Source organism: Hibiscus syriacus, unplaced genomic scaffold (assembly GCF_006381635.1).
Source record: "Hibiscus syriacus cultivar Baekdansim isolate YM2019G1 unplaced genomic scaffold, ASM638163v2 tig00116971_pilon, whole genome shotgun sequence".
Classification (NCBI taxonomy): domain Eukaryota; kingdom Viridiplantae; phylum Streptophyta; class Magnoliopsida; order Malvales; family Malvaceae; genus Hibiscus; species Hibiscus syriacus.
In genome coordinates this window covers 3,482,501-3,497,227 of record NW_024063495.1, presented here as the reverse complement: position 1 = coordinate 3,497,227, position 14,727 = coordinate 3,482,501, and the positions used below count along the sequence as shown (strand labels likewise).

General features: G+C 31.2%; 3 pseudogenes; all 3 read right to left on the bottom strand.

Moving 5' to 3' along the window:
• Window positions 1-3,397: 3,397 nt before the first annotated feature.
• LOC120191739 lies at window positions 3,398-4,922 on the bottom strand (annotated as a pseudogene).
• Window positions 4,923-7,439: 2,517 nt separating this feature from the next.
• Window positions 7,440-9,038, bottom strand: LOC120192138 (annotated as a pseudogene).
• A 787-nt stretch (window positions 9,039-9,825) lies between these two features.
• LOC120191987 overlaps window positions 9,826-14,727 on the bottom strand; it is a 19,515-nt pseudogene continuing 14,613 nt past the window's right edge.

Genomic DNA, 14,727 nt, shown 5'->3' with positions numbered 1-14,727 from the left:
TTGTAGCTTTCACCCTATCCCACTAATATTTCCTTTATTTAATCTAATATTTAATCAAATTTTTCATATTTTTAAAAATTTTAAAATTTTTTATTTTTCAAATTAATATGTAATTTTAGTTTTTTAAAATTGATATAATGTGTAGATGTTTATCTTATTTTTTTAAAACTAAAATCAAATTGATTTAATTTGTAAACTTTAAAGATTTATTTTATCAATTTAAGAAGCAATCATCTTCGCTAGTGGTATAATTTTTTTTGTTCAATTAAAAAAAAATATTTTTGGTAGAATGGTTATTTTGAATTTGGCATTACTAAAATTAGTCCAACGTTTATCAAATAGTCATTTTGTCCCCTATTTAAATTTTTGAAGCATTTTAGCACATAACGTTTCATTTTAAAGTAAAAAAGACCATAACATTTGAAAAAATAATCTCATTGTCCCTTATTCTTTTTTCCTAGGACATTTTAGCCATCAACGTTTGATTTTAGATTAAAAAAACACTTATTCTGGAGCGTAAATCGTGTGTTAACTAATAATTTTTATCTATATAGAGAGAGATGCTCCAAAGTGAAATGTGGGGGGGAATGCTAAAAAAAGAATCGGGCCAAAATGACCATTTTAATAAACGTTGAGTGCTATTTTTAGAATTATGCCTTTGTATTTTATAGTCAAACAAACTAAAGAGGAAAAAATGTTAAAGTCATATAATCATTTATGTAATTTACCCGTTAGAAAACCATACAAGTTAAGGTGAGTAAAAATTTACTTGAAAATTTATTTTTAAAAAATAAATAAATAAAACCTAATAAACACAACTACTCAAATTCAATACTTCTAGAAAAAAAAACGTTATCTTTTTTTTTATTATTGAAATTACTTGACGAAATCTTTTTATATGAACAAAAGAAAAGGAAATTGTACCGTTGTATTCCTATCAATTTCAAAAATATGTAACTTGAAAACTTAAAGAATGAATTAAGTGTTAAATGAAATGTTCTTTCTTTTTAGTTGATTCGAGTTCAAATAATATTGTCTGCTTATATTCAATAGTTTATCTAAATTTGAAACTGAATATAAATATTATCTTGTAATCTTATTAGAATATTAAAAAATATGTATTAATTTAAAATCCAAAAAACTCTATAATAAAATTGCTCAAATTTGCGTAATTTAGGAAGAACACCATTCCGTTTTCTATTAGATCACTTTTCTTATAAAATTAATTTTTAAAATTATAAAATATTAAAAATATTAGCTGACCCTATTCCCATATGTAATGGGGTGATGGGGAGGTAGAGTAGTAGGCTACCCCCAACGCCAGGTTAAGAGCAGCTTCCGTGGAAGACCTCCGGCAATCAGAATTATGAATTGACTATCATGGGACTCGATCCCACGATCAAAAGGTTAAGATTCTTGCGCTCTACCAACTGAGCTGGACGGACAATTCAAATTATTAAAAATATCAAATTTATAAAAAAAAATTGTGAAAAGTTAAAATTTATAAACAATTACATCGAAAACCTTAAATTACACTGATTTTAAAATAAAATTTTCTAAAATTTGGTTCCATAATTATCAAATTATGTATTTCGACTAAAGTATCTTATTATTATTATTATTATTATTTCACTTTGAAAGGGGATTTTAAATAGGGTAAAATACACTTAAATTTTATTTTTTAAACCGTATCTAACATTTAGTTTAGATTTCAATTAAATACCCGCATTTAAAAAAATTAACAAATCTACTGACGTGATATTTTTTTTAAATGATGATATAACATTGTTTTATAGTGACACGTCAACATCATCGTTAAGTTTCTAACGAAAGTGTATCAAAAAATATATAAACTAAACATGTATGATTTTTCAAAAAATAAAATTTATATACAAAAACTAATAATTTAGATATTAATATAATTTATCATTTCAAATATAACGATCTCAAATTTTATCGGAATACATTTATTTATTCCGATCTAATTTTAATTTTATTTCACTCTTTAAAAAATGACTCATAAAATTTTTAATTGATTTGATGTAAGACTCATATAATATTTATCAAATATTCACTCTATTTTCTTGGATTTGTCTCTTTGACACTCAATTGGTATACATTTAAAATGATTCATCATATACTAAAAACAAAATAAAATAATTGCGAAATAAATAAATAAAATGAATTTATATGGTTGGCTGATTTGACCCATAAATTATGTGAAATTACTATTTTGTACCAGAATTTCTGTGATATTTTTTCAAAAACGTAGGTGGTGGTGGGTAGGTTTTGTTTTATTATATTATATGTCTTTTTTTTAATTTTATATACTTAGATATTTTTCCATTGTTGTGGCTAGTGGCTAATATTTAGAAAATGGAGTGAAAATGAGTGGTTTGCTTTTTCTTTTCTTTTCATGAGGAAAACTATTTCTAATTTTTTTAATAAAATGATTAGTAATTTAAATTTTAAAGTAAGCTATTTTTTTCAGGGTTAGATTTGATATCGTATCTATTAATTAATATTACACTTATTTTCTATATTGTTAATCTTCCTTGTTTTGGATTTTCTAATTGGAATTAGATATGTAGCTTGCTTGCGTGTGTGCATAGTCTTTGCACGTCGTTCGGCTTTGATTTGTAGTTTTGTCGGTGGGTTTTTAATACTTTGATTCGTTTTTGTGGTTTATTTATCGATACAATCAAATTTATTCGTATCTATCTTTTCTTTGAGTTTTTTTGGTTAATTTTTAATATTTTCTTTGTATGGTTTTGGTATGATATCAAGTAATAGTTTCTTGTATCAATGGTTATAAAAAATATTATAATTACATGTTTAGTTTATGATTATGCATCGTAGTTTTAAATATTTTCCTTTTTAATTCATGCCCAAAGCCAAAATAAACTCAAATTCAAATCCCAAAATCGTGTAGGCCGAAATTGTGAAATTGGCCAAGACCCATCGGGCTTAAAATTCAAATTGACCAATAACCTAAACCCGCACCACCAATAGCCCAAAACTACACCTAAATCAAATAAAATAAAGAGGCACACATGAAAAAAATGAGGAATAAATCGGGAAAAAAAGGAGGGGAGTGTCCTAATCTCTTTCATGGTAATCAACTCTTAAACTTAATTAAATATATACATTTCCAAAATTAAATATCAAAATTTAAACCATGAAATATTAAATTCACATATACATATATATATATATATACAAGAACACAAACACATGAAACTTTTTTACATCTCAAAATTCAATACATCTCAAATTCATTTCCACAACATAAATTCATATATACATATAATATGTTTTACAAATGGGTTTAATAAATAAAGAATTCAGTTTACACTATAGTTAACAAGTCCCAAAGAAAATCAAATTTTACAAATGAATCACTAAATTATAATCAATTCTGTGTTAATATATTTATTCTTTTGAGAATTCCCTTGATTGCTAAATCAAATGCATCTTCAGTGGTGCCCAATCCACCATAAACAATCCTTGGAATCAATTTTATAACTTCTTCTCTCATTGCCATTTCTTCTTCCTTTGAAATTTGAAGCAATGTTTGGTTGATTCCAGTTTTCCCATCTCTCAAATCCTTTCCTGAGATGAACACTGAATATTTGTTGTGATCCTTTGGTAGATGCCATACGTATTGTGTGTAAGCACTGCCTGGGTGGAAGAAAACCGGAATGCAACCCGATAGGATCGAGTCGAACGTCGATCTTCTTGTTAATGAGTCGCCCGGAGGTTGTAGACAGAAGATCGAGGTTTGGAACAGTTCATTAGGTTAGTTGGATCGTCGCATTATCAGAGGATGTACCGCAGTCGAGGAAGTTGCATAAGTTTTTTGAGGCTTGGCATTGGTTGATGATCTCGGCTCGGATCGATCCCTTTTGTTTTGATCGTCGCGCACCAGCGAATGAGAATAAGTAGGGCCTGCTTTGTTTCCGGAGAAATTCTTGCCATTGATGGATTTGGAAATCGCTGGATGGATGGAAATATGTTGGATAAGGTATTGCAACGTCATTTTTCGATGAACCTGATTCGATTGTTAACATCGTCATGTTTTTGGACCCCGGCAAGAGCCTGAAGTTGCTGCCCCAGTCGGATTTTCGGTTCGATTTTCGTCGAAAATCTCGAGCGATTCGACCCGAAATCAAAAAATGATCCTTACCCGAATTCCTTTTCCATTCAGGCTTTCTTGCAAGCCAATCAACCAAATCTATGCCGGATGAATCTCTCGTCGCTACACCGAACCCCCATAGGTATCGACGAAGATCCAAACCGGCATAATACGGCACGAAAACGGCGGAAGCGACCGTAGAATCGACGGTTAAACAGTCGTATTTCTTCATCCGATTGTGGAAAATAACCTCCAACATGAACTGATTCGTCGAAAACCAACTGTTCTTCCATGGTTCCGAATCATTTAAACCTTTGATCCGAGGGCCTAAACCGGAGTTCTCTAAAGATTTACAGATGCTGTATTTATCAGTGGGCCTTGTAATCACCTGACAATCTTTGATCACATCTTCATTGAATCTCTTTGGAAGATCATGGACGTAAATGTATCGACCGGAGCATGAATCTTTGCTGCTGTTCTTCAACTTTCCGGGAAAATAAGTTGATTTTCCCAGAAAGGGAACGAATCCTTTGATGTTGTCGAAGAAGAAGAGGTGATTAAAACAGAGTAATATAGAGAACGTAACGATGGAGAAAAACAAAACGAACCAGAACTGATTGCCGCAGCTTTTCCTTCTTGATTGGTGTTTCCATTTGAGATTCCTGGTGGGATTTCCGGAGAAAAACTGGGTTATCAATGCATGGAGTTTCATTTGCAGAAAACTGATTGAAAAAAGAAGTGAAATAATGAATGAATGGGAGCTTGTTGATGAACTTTCAAGCTGCCATTTAGATGATGAAAATGGTGACTTTGTAGCAAATTTTTTGTCAAATAAAGCATGTGGACAACAACTGGTGGCTGATGAATTGGCGTCGAGGACGAAAGTCAGTGGTGGCGGGCGACGGTAAAGTTACGTCACCTTCACGTGGACTTTTAAGTTATATACAAGACAAATGTATTTAGTCATCCCCCATTTCCACCTTTCGTCATCCAATTTTTCCCCCAAATCATACGTAACATTATATTTTGATCATAAACAGAATTTTTGATGTTTTATTTATTTATTTTTACTTTTTTTTTAGTAATTCTATTAATTTTTTTAACAACAAATAACAAAATGAAAATAAAATATAATAGGCATAATGTCAAATTTAGCCACCAACATTTATTAGAACGGTCATTTTTCCACTATTATATTTTTTAGCATTTGACCCTTAACGTTTTATTTTAGAGAAAAAAAAGCCTCTAACGTTTGATAGAATAATCACTTTTTCCTTTACCTTTTTTTTGGGGTACTTAGCCTTCAACATTTCGTTTAGGTAAAAGAAGCTCCTATTTTGGAGTGTTAATCAGTGTTAACTAATAGTTTTCACTTATAGAATGAGCTTTTGCCCCAAAGTAAACGATGGGAGCCAAAATGCTCCAAGAAAAATAGTGTCTAAAATGACCATTTGATAAACATTAATGGGCTATTTTTGGCATTATACCAATTAATATTAGGTATAATTATGAAAAAAAATAATAGTCGAGTGACCAAACAAAACAAAGTGATATCATGGTACCAAACATGTAGTTACCATATATATAATAGATGTTAATGGCTGCTGGTTTAGGGTTTAGTCGGTAAGGTATACCAAGGAAGGTTTGTTGACTGCTTTATGTAAAAAAATATTTATAAATTATTACTCATACCCAACTGAACTCTCTGAAATAATATTAATATTCTATTATTTGTATTGAGATCCACATTACTACATATATTTTAATACAGTGGATCAATAATATAGTTACCGTGTAGAACACACAATTAAACTTTTTATATTATTAATATTTTGTTTTTATAGAAAAATATATACTGTTCTTTTCGTAGGTTAATTAGTCACATCACTTGCATAATAGAGTTTTTATAATTCAAATTTATCTATAGTATTGTTAAATCTTTTATTAAGTAGGTGTTATTGAATAATCGAGAATCATTTTAATGAAAAAATTTAAGATATTTTTCTTTTAATTACAGTTAAATGATCGAATAAGATATTATTTATTAATTTAATATATTAAAAAAATAATAGCAATAATAAATGATTAACATATTTTTTAAAATTATTTTAATAATTTTATAATAAATTTTAATAATAAAAAATCATTTTAATAATCATTTGTAAAAACATAATTAGATGGTGAGCATGATTAACTTAGACTTTTGTTGTCTTTGTTAGGGACGAGTAAAATTTGAATCGATTTGAAAAATCGTTCTTTTTAACTTTGATTCAACTTAAAAAAATTGATTTGAATTATTTCGATTCATAATTTTATAAATTATACTCGGCTCGACTCGAATTTAAAAATTCGAGTCAAGTTATAAAATAGAAATCAAATAACTCAAAATTTTTAGTAATTAGTGTATTAATTTTTATGTTTGAGTCGAACTCTTCAACTTGGCTTGACATATGTATATCACATATGAAAAATATAAAGACATATTTATGTATTATATATGGTTATAAAAATATTTTAATTAAAATTAAATATTACTATAACATTATAAATATTTACAATTAAATTTAAACAGAAATTCAAATAACTCGACTCAACTAAAAAAATATTCAAATAAAATCTGAATTATAAAATAAAACTTATTAACTCAAATAATTCAAATTTTTTTTGACTCGAGTCAACTAGATCTGACCTTGTCTTTACAGCTTCTAAGATACTTCTCATTGATTAGCATATTCTGTTAAATAATTTAAATCGAGGGCCTAAAATGGAGTTCCTTAATTATTTCCCCATATTATATTTATGACTGGGTATGCGTAATTAACTGACAAACTTTTAAAGAAGAGAATTTTAATAATTAAAATTATTGATGGGACAAGATGTTAATATTCTTAAAATTATGATTTCGAATTTAAACGTTATGTAAAATAAATTGGATTAAAAAAAATCATCTTATAATAAGTATTTATAATACTCGATCTAAATTATTCTATTAATAAATTAAAATTCATTTTTTGAAATAGAAACAATAATTGAACTAAAATACATAATTGAAATACATAATCGTTAAAAAAAACTGACCACTCAAAATAATGAATAAAAAACAATAATATAAATAGACAAACATTTAACATATTATTATTGGTCGATATTATCACGTTCTGAAATAAACATGAACATAAGGGATAATTATATAAAATATCTTCAAATTATAATTCACATTTTAATTTGGTATCTAAATTTTATACATAATTTAAAAACTAATTTAAAATGAGTCATAAATTGAGGACATTTTGTATAATTAACTTTAGACATAATAAAGGTTTAAGTATAAAAGGATTATAATTGAGAGACTAAATATGAAAAAGTCAAATTGAAAGTGTTTAGACGCCATGTTGGTTGGTACAAGTAGGAGATGCTTGGCTCTTGGACAAACAAGTCCAAAGTCATCGGTCATATCCAACTCAGTTTGGCGACATATTATCCGGCAGCTCCCAATCAAAGCAATGAACCAATTGTGCCACCACGAGCCGAACGATGGTGATAGCCATTTGCATTCCGGGGCAGCCCCTGCGGCCGGAACCAAACGGGATCAGCAGAAAGTTATGTCCTCGAAGATCAATGTCGCTTCCAACGAATCTCTCCCCTTGTCTGCATCGGTCCAAACCCTTTGGTCTCGACCTATGGCCCATGCGTTTATCAAGATGCGAGCATCCTTGGGTATGTGAAAGCCGTTCACTGTGCAATCCTCCCTAGCGGCGTGCGGAGCAAGCAACGGTGCCACCGGATGAAGCCTGAAGCTTTCTTTGATAACCATGTCCAAGTACTCTAATTTCTCCAGGTCTGACTCTTCGACCATCCTCTTCGTGCCTACCACGCTTTCGAGTTCATTTCGGAGTTTCTTTGTCACCCGTGGATGTCTGATGTGTTCGGTCATTGTCCAATCAATCGTGGCAGCCGAACTATCCATCGAAGCTGCAAGCATGTCCTGTAACAACCGAGAGTAAATTTTGCTGAAAAGATTGTTAATCAAAGAACATATGTTGAGACATAGAAGAGTACCAAGATGATCGCTTTGATAGTCTCTCTTTCGACGCGGTACTCATGCGTTTCTTCCGATCCCACAAATCCCAACATGACATCGATGAAGTCCTTGACCTTGTTTTCGTCTTTGGATTGAACATGCTCTTCAATTCATCTGGCAATAGCTTTCATACGCTTTGTTAGTCTCTGGAGATCAAGTCCTTTAATTTGAGGAATGTAATCAGCTAGATTAAAGGCAGCTCCTATTTGCATAGCCTCTCGGAGTGTAACCGTGAACCCTTTTTCACCGAATCGTCACGATTATATTTCTTCCCGATGATCATTCTATAAGAAACATCGGTACTAAAAGACGTGACCTCGGAACTAAGATTAACAGTGACAGCATCGGTAGTAGCCTCTCGTGTACGTCGAACCAAAAGATTGAGTTATTGTTTCCTCATCGACCTGAAAGAACTAATCTTGTGGTTACTAAGTAACTCCAAGGTTCACATCTTACGCATGTTGGGCCAGTATGAGCCATAGGGGGAGAAGGCCAGATTTTGCTGATTGTAACAAATACACTTGGAAGCTTCATGAGGCGGCCTGCTAGCGAAAACAAGGTCATGTGTCTTGAGGAATAGCTCGGCGGCTTCGGGGGATGAGACGACGATTACGGGCATGAAGCCGAAGCGTAAGTGCATGATGGGGCCATACTTGAGGGCTAATAGTCGAAGATCTCCGTGCGATTTGCTCCCTACCGACAAAAGGTTGCCGAGAATTGGAAGCCCTCTTGGACCAGGTGGTAATCTCTTAGTTTTCACGGCAACACTTGAAAGAGAAGGATAAGTGCAGCAACTGCAAGAATCGTGCCTGTCCAGTCCATGGTAGAGGTCAAGCTCAAAACTATGATGTACTTAAAGACAATATTCATTTGCCTTTTTTTTCCAATCATTCAATTATTACACAGAAAAATAATTATTTAAATTAAGTGATGTATAAATGAATTAATATTTTTATTTTTAATTAATAACATAGCAAATCATAGATGTCATTCAAAAGGAGTATTATTGTACTTATGCAATGAGGTATTATTATATGTTTAACTTATGTATTAGTCGCCGCCGGTTACATAAAGGTTTGCTTGACTTTGAAATCCTTAATTGATTAACATGATATTTTATATAAGACTTGTCACGTCAACGATAAGTGTTGATGATTAGTCAACTAATGATATTAATCTTGTCAATGGTTATTATATAATTTAAAATGAAACGTTGGGGTTAAAATGATTATTTAATCAAATATTAAGGATGAATTTTAACATTATCAAAATGATTATAATATGTTATATATATAATTCTCTTTTTTATTAGATAAAATAGGAACCAAATTAAAAAGAATATAAAAAAGTATTATAGTAACTATCTTAAAAGAATATAAATTCACTAAGATTTTAGGGTAAATACGTATTTATCCTATAATCTGAATTTTTTTTATATAATTATTTTTTTATTAATTTTATTTACCCTGAAATTTATTTGTTGTCATCCCGTGTATAAATTTTGTGTTAATATATATACATGTATATCCTCAAAAATATTTTTAAAACCACCCCTATACGAGTTTTTCGAGTTATTGCAACTTTGAATTCCATGATTTCAATCTTTCTTTCACAGTGTCACACTAGGGAAATTGCAGCGTCCACGACCTGCTAAAGTACAAAAACATTCAGTTAGTTGTAAATAATGATAGCAGCCGTTAATATTTTACGATTACAGTTCTTCCAATTGTGTTGATATAGATTGAGTCGAGTCGAGTCAAAATAAGTAAAAAATCAACATGTTTCTTCCCGTTGTCATCCGTAATCAGAATTAATCGAGAACTTACTCGGGTCCACGGTTGTTTCTCAAGCTAATCCATTGAACCTGCAAATTGCCCTCTGGCTCCGATACTTTGCCCAATATGAACTAAAAGCATAGCTTGCATGCCAAACCACTGAAACTGGCTCATAGCACTCTCCCCCTGGAGCCAATGCCGCACAGGTTTGATAATCGATGCATCAAACACTGGACAATGCCGATGGCAAGCTCACTTCGTTGACCCACGGAGCGACTTCGCACCAAACTTTCCCTTTATACGGAACATTGTTATCGGCCGGTGGTACCGGCTTGTAGTCGGACATATTACGGCTCCCTGTGAGATTGATTTCGTAAATCGTTGTTCCGTTCGTATGTAATATGCCCCAATGCCGTTCTGTTTCTGGACCTGTCTTTTGGCTTTCATCATATAGGGAGGAAATGAATGTTGGTACGATTACACCGAGACTTTTAGGGTCCCCGGTAGCGGTTTCAATGTCATTTTCCGAATGATGTTTCGGTTATAAGTGGCTGCATTGTAGATGTTTGCACCGATTTGATCGATATCTCCTGTAGTAGGCCAACCGGTTCCAGATATTGCTAGTCGGATGTTGCGGAATCCGAGCTTTTCGATGACGAATGTGACCGAGTGGAGCATTTGATCTAGGAGATTTGTGTAAACTAGGCCACTGCTGGGGTCGGTTTGTATTATGTTTCCTCATAAAAGAGCGAAATCTAAGCTAATGTTTGTCGGATTAGCGGACCATGCAAAACAGGGGTACACATTGAGGAAAAGAACCGATTTGGTCCCGTTCAAGAACTTCAATACCCTCGGCATCATGGTACCCGAAATATCTGTTGATAACGCTCAAATATTGGAAATATGTTAGTTAGGTTATTCCACTAGTATATGCTCAAATTAGGTTATTCCACTAGTGTTGATAATGCTCAATTGAATATTGGAAATATGCTAGTTAGGTTATTCCACTAGTATATACTCAAAATTAGGTATTTCCACTAGTATTAGAAAATAATCATTTTGCCCTCACTATTTAGCCTATAAATAGTGAGCAATTTCATTCATTTAAAAACATCCCAATCAAAACATTTGCTTTGAAACACTCATCTCTTTTTGATTGTTGTTTGAGTTGAGAGAAGAGCAATACCACCAAATTCACTCCAGTTTTCGGGTGTACGAATTCATGGAGAGTCGTGTTAACCTCAGGGGGTTGTTCGTCCATTGTAGCGATTACACACATCGGGGCGAATTTGCTTCTAAGACAGTGGATTACCACGACACAGTTATCATTCTGATTGATTATTTTATTTAATATTTTCCAGTCATTGATAATGCCTCGTTTTGCAGCAGTCTATTTTACCAACAATTTAGAAGCAAATTTTTACTGTTGCTAAATACGACAATAATTATTATTGTTCGTGTTGTGAAGAAAGATGGATTCTATGATCACTGGAAAATTATCGGTAAGAAACTCAAACGGTTCTTGTTTATAAGATGAACATATGTTAGAAATGTTTAAAAGCATAATTTTCTGCACATTAGACACATCATTTTAACAACTGTTTTAATGTTTTGTTAAATGCCTTTATGCATGAGGTCTAAAACCATGAGAACGTTAGAAATTAAAACTAATTAACATTGGTTTTAAAGATAAATAAAAAGGCATTTTTGATTAAGCTATGTGATAAAACCATTGGGTGGTATATTAAATTACAAATGAAACCACCATGTGATAGAACTGCAATTTTGAAGTGGTCTAAAAAGACACGTTTGACCACATTGGGTGGTTCTAAAACCATGCAGAATATATGATAATATGTTATCATGATTAATTGGAACTTTAGTGTTGAGTATACATCGACTGTGTATGCATTAATAGTTTTTTTAATTGATGATTTATTTGAATTTTAAATGAATTAATGTTTGAATAAAAAAAACTAAAAAGCATTTATTGCTTTTAACGTGTATACATAGCTATATTGGTGAATTAGCTATTTTCTCATTTTAATGAATATATATTGCTATTATACATGGGTATATATTGCTAATATTTGTGCAATAAAGATTATGATTTAATAACTCCATTATAATGGAAATTGATTCTCATGGAGAATAACAACCTTTGGTTCATGCGGAGATATGTAACTATCTATTTTCATGAGGTAAGATTACTCAGTTTCTGAATATTAAGTTGAAAATAAATATCAACTATTTTATCATACTAATATTTTCTTTTGAGAAATTTATAAAGACAACAGAACGGTTGTAATTTTGGAGAATCATGAAGGTGATGATGTTGAACGAGGAGATTCTCCAAACTGAATAGTTGTTATATTTGAGTTTGATTTTCACAATCTCTTGAAGATAAGGAACCAAAATCCTAAAGATAAGGATCTTGTCACTATCAATAATTTTTTTTAAATTAATGTTAGTAAATTAATTTCGAGACTAACCATGTATATTCTTCATTTAACTTCAGAAGATACAAAAGAGATGTTGGTTCAGATGAAGTGACTGTCATGATGGATTTTGGGATCATGCTGATTAAAAATGATGATGCAAAGAATGAAGTTGTATGCATGGTGAACAAGTCTATTTAGAATTGTGATTCTACCTGCGAGGTCTGATTATTTAGACTTGTTGCCTGCTAATTCATGCCTTTTAAATACATGAATTAGATTGCATGAGCCTTTAAGATAGTCTTTAAAACTCAGTGGATACTATGAGATGAGATAAAACCACTAGTAAAGACAAAGGTAGTACTACTAAGGCTAAGGTGGTAGTGTGAGGCCAAAAATATATATGCTTAATAAGATACTATTGTGAGTAAAAGTATCAAACATAATTCTTTAAAGATATCTTTTTAAAGAAAGAGAAAATTCAAAAATGATTTATTGGAAAGTAGTGTGATGAGTATGAAAGTGCATGTCTAGGATTGGTTCTATGAAGACTTGGAACTTAAGCGTGCCTAATGCACCAACTCTCTTTCATAGAAACCTACCTGGTGCATTGTTCATTACAATGCTCACTATTCTAATACTATGACAAGATAAAAAAATTTAAAACTTAGTGCAGAAGTTAAAAAAGTGGAGATTAATTTAGTTGAGTGGAATACCAAATTTAGTCATAGTAAATAAAATATATGATGATCTCTTTAAGGCTAATATGTTGAATATCATGAATGAGAATATGATAAACACTATTGCTACTAAGAGTGTGTTGTAGCTATTAAATCTCTTTAAGTGATTTTCCTAAGTAGTGGAAAGAAAAGAGATTATCTATTTCAGAATTTATGCTAAAATCTCTTGTTTTAAACTTGAGATCATTTTTCCTGATGTTAGGAAAAATCGATTTTCATTTTGAATGAGAAAGAGTTATAAAGAATTTCATAACGGTTTATGCATTTTAATCTTAATGATTTGTAACTTCTTAAAACTTTGAGAATATAATTATGTGTAAACAAAACTTGAGTTTGTTAAAATATAGTTTTATGACTAAAACTCATAACAAACTTTACTCTAGTATGATTGAGTATTTGTTTACATGATTTACAAGACACTTATGTATATCACAAAATGTGAGAAATGTGGGGGTGTCTTAAAATGTAGATTAAATGCAGAAATTCAAATAAAAAAATATTATATCCACTTCTTCTAGTATTCCTTCTAGGTCTTCTCAAGAAATTAATTTCGAGCCTAGAAGAAGTAAAAGGCTATTTGGACCAAATTTTATCACTTCCTTTATTTCTGAGATAAATGATTTAGACTCTTTTTCTGATCATATAACTTAAATATTATATGAGGATCCTAAAAAAAGCTATAAGATCTATCGATTCTAGTTTCTAGAAAAGCGTTATTAATGATGAACTAGAATCGATAATGTCTAATCATACTTGAGATTAGTTGACTTGCCTAGAGGATTTAAACCAATCTGTAGAAAATGAATCTTCCGGAAGAAAATGAGACTAGATGGTTTGATCCAGTGGTATAAGGCAAGGCTATTTGTTAAAAGGTTCACTCAAAAGTTTGTTTTAGACTACTTTGATTCTTACTCTCCCGTTATGAACATCTCAACGATCCGTGCATTATTTCCACTAGCCTTCATTCATAAGTTGCAAGTACATCAAATAGATGTTAAGACTACATTTTTGAATGGAGATCTATGTGAGGATATCTATATGGGAATAATTGTACAAGAAATTTCATAAAACTATACATAGTTTTGGTTTTGCTGTGAATGGTTCGGATGCTTGTGTGTATTAGAAGATGTTTGGTACTGATTTCTTCAGTTCTAACATTAAGTCCATTAACAAAACAAACAGTTTCTTGTCTACTATATTTGAGATGATGGATATATGAGAAGTCAATGTAATCTTAGGAGTCAAAATTACCAAAACTGAAAAGAGGTTTTTCTTTAAGTCAAGCACACTATCTTGAGAAAGTGTTAAAGAAATTTGATAGTTTTGATATCGTCCCTGTTCGAACCCTTGTGACCCTAACATATATCTCTTTAAGAATAAAGGAAGTAGCGTTTCCCAAACAGAATATGCTAAATTAATCGGAAGCTTAATATTCTTAATGAACTATACTCGGCCCGATATTGCTTATGTTGTGAGTAGACTAAGTAAATATACTCATAATCCAAGAGGTGAACACTGGATTACTCTTAAACGCTTACTGAAGTATCTTAAGGGTACT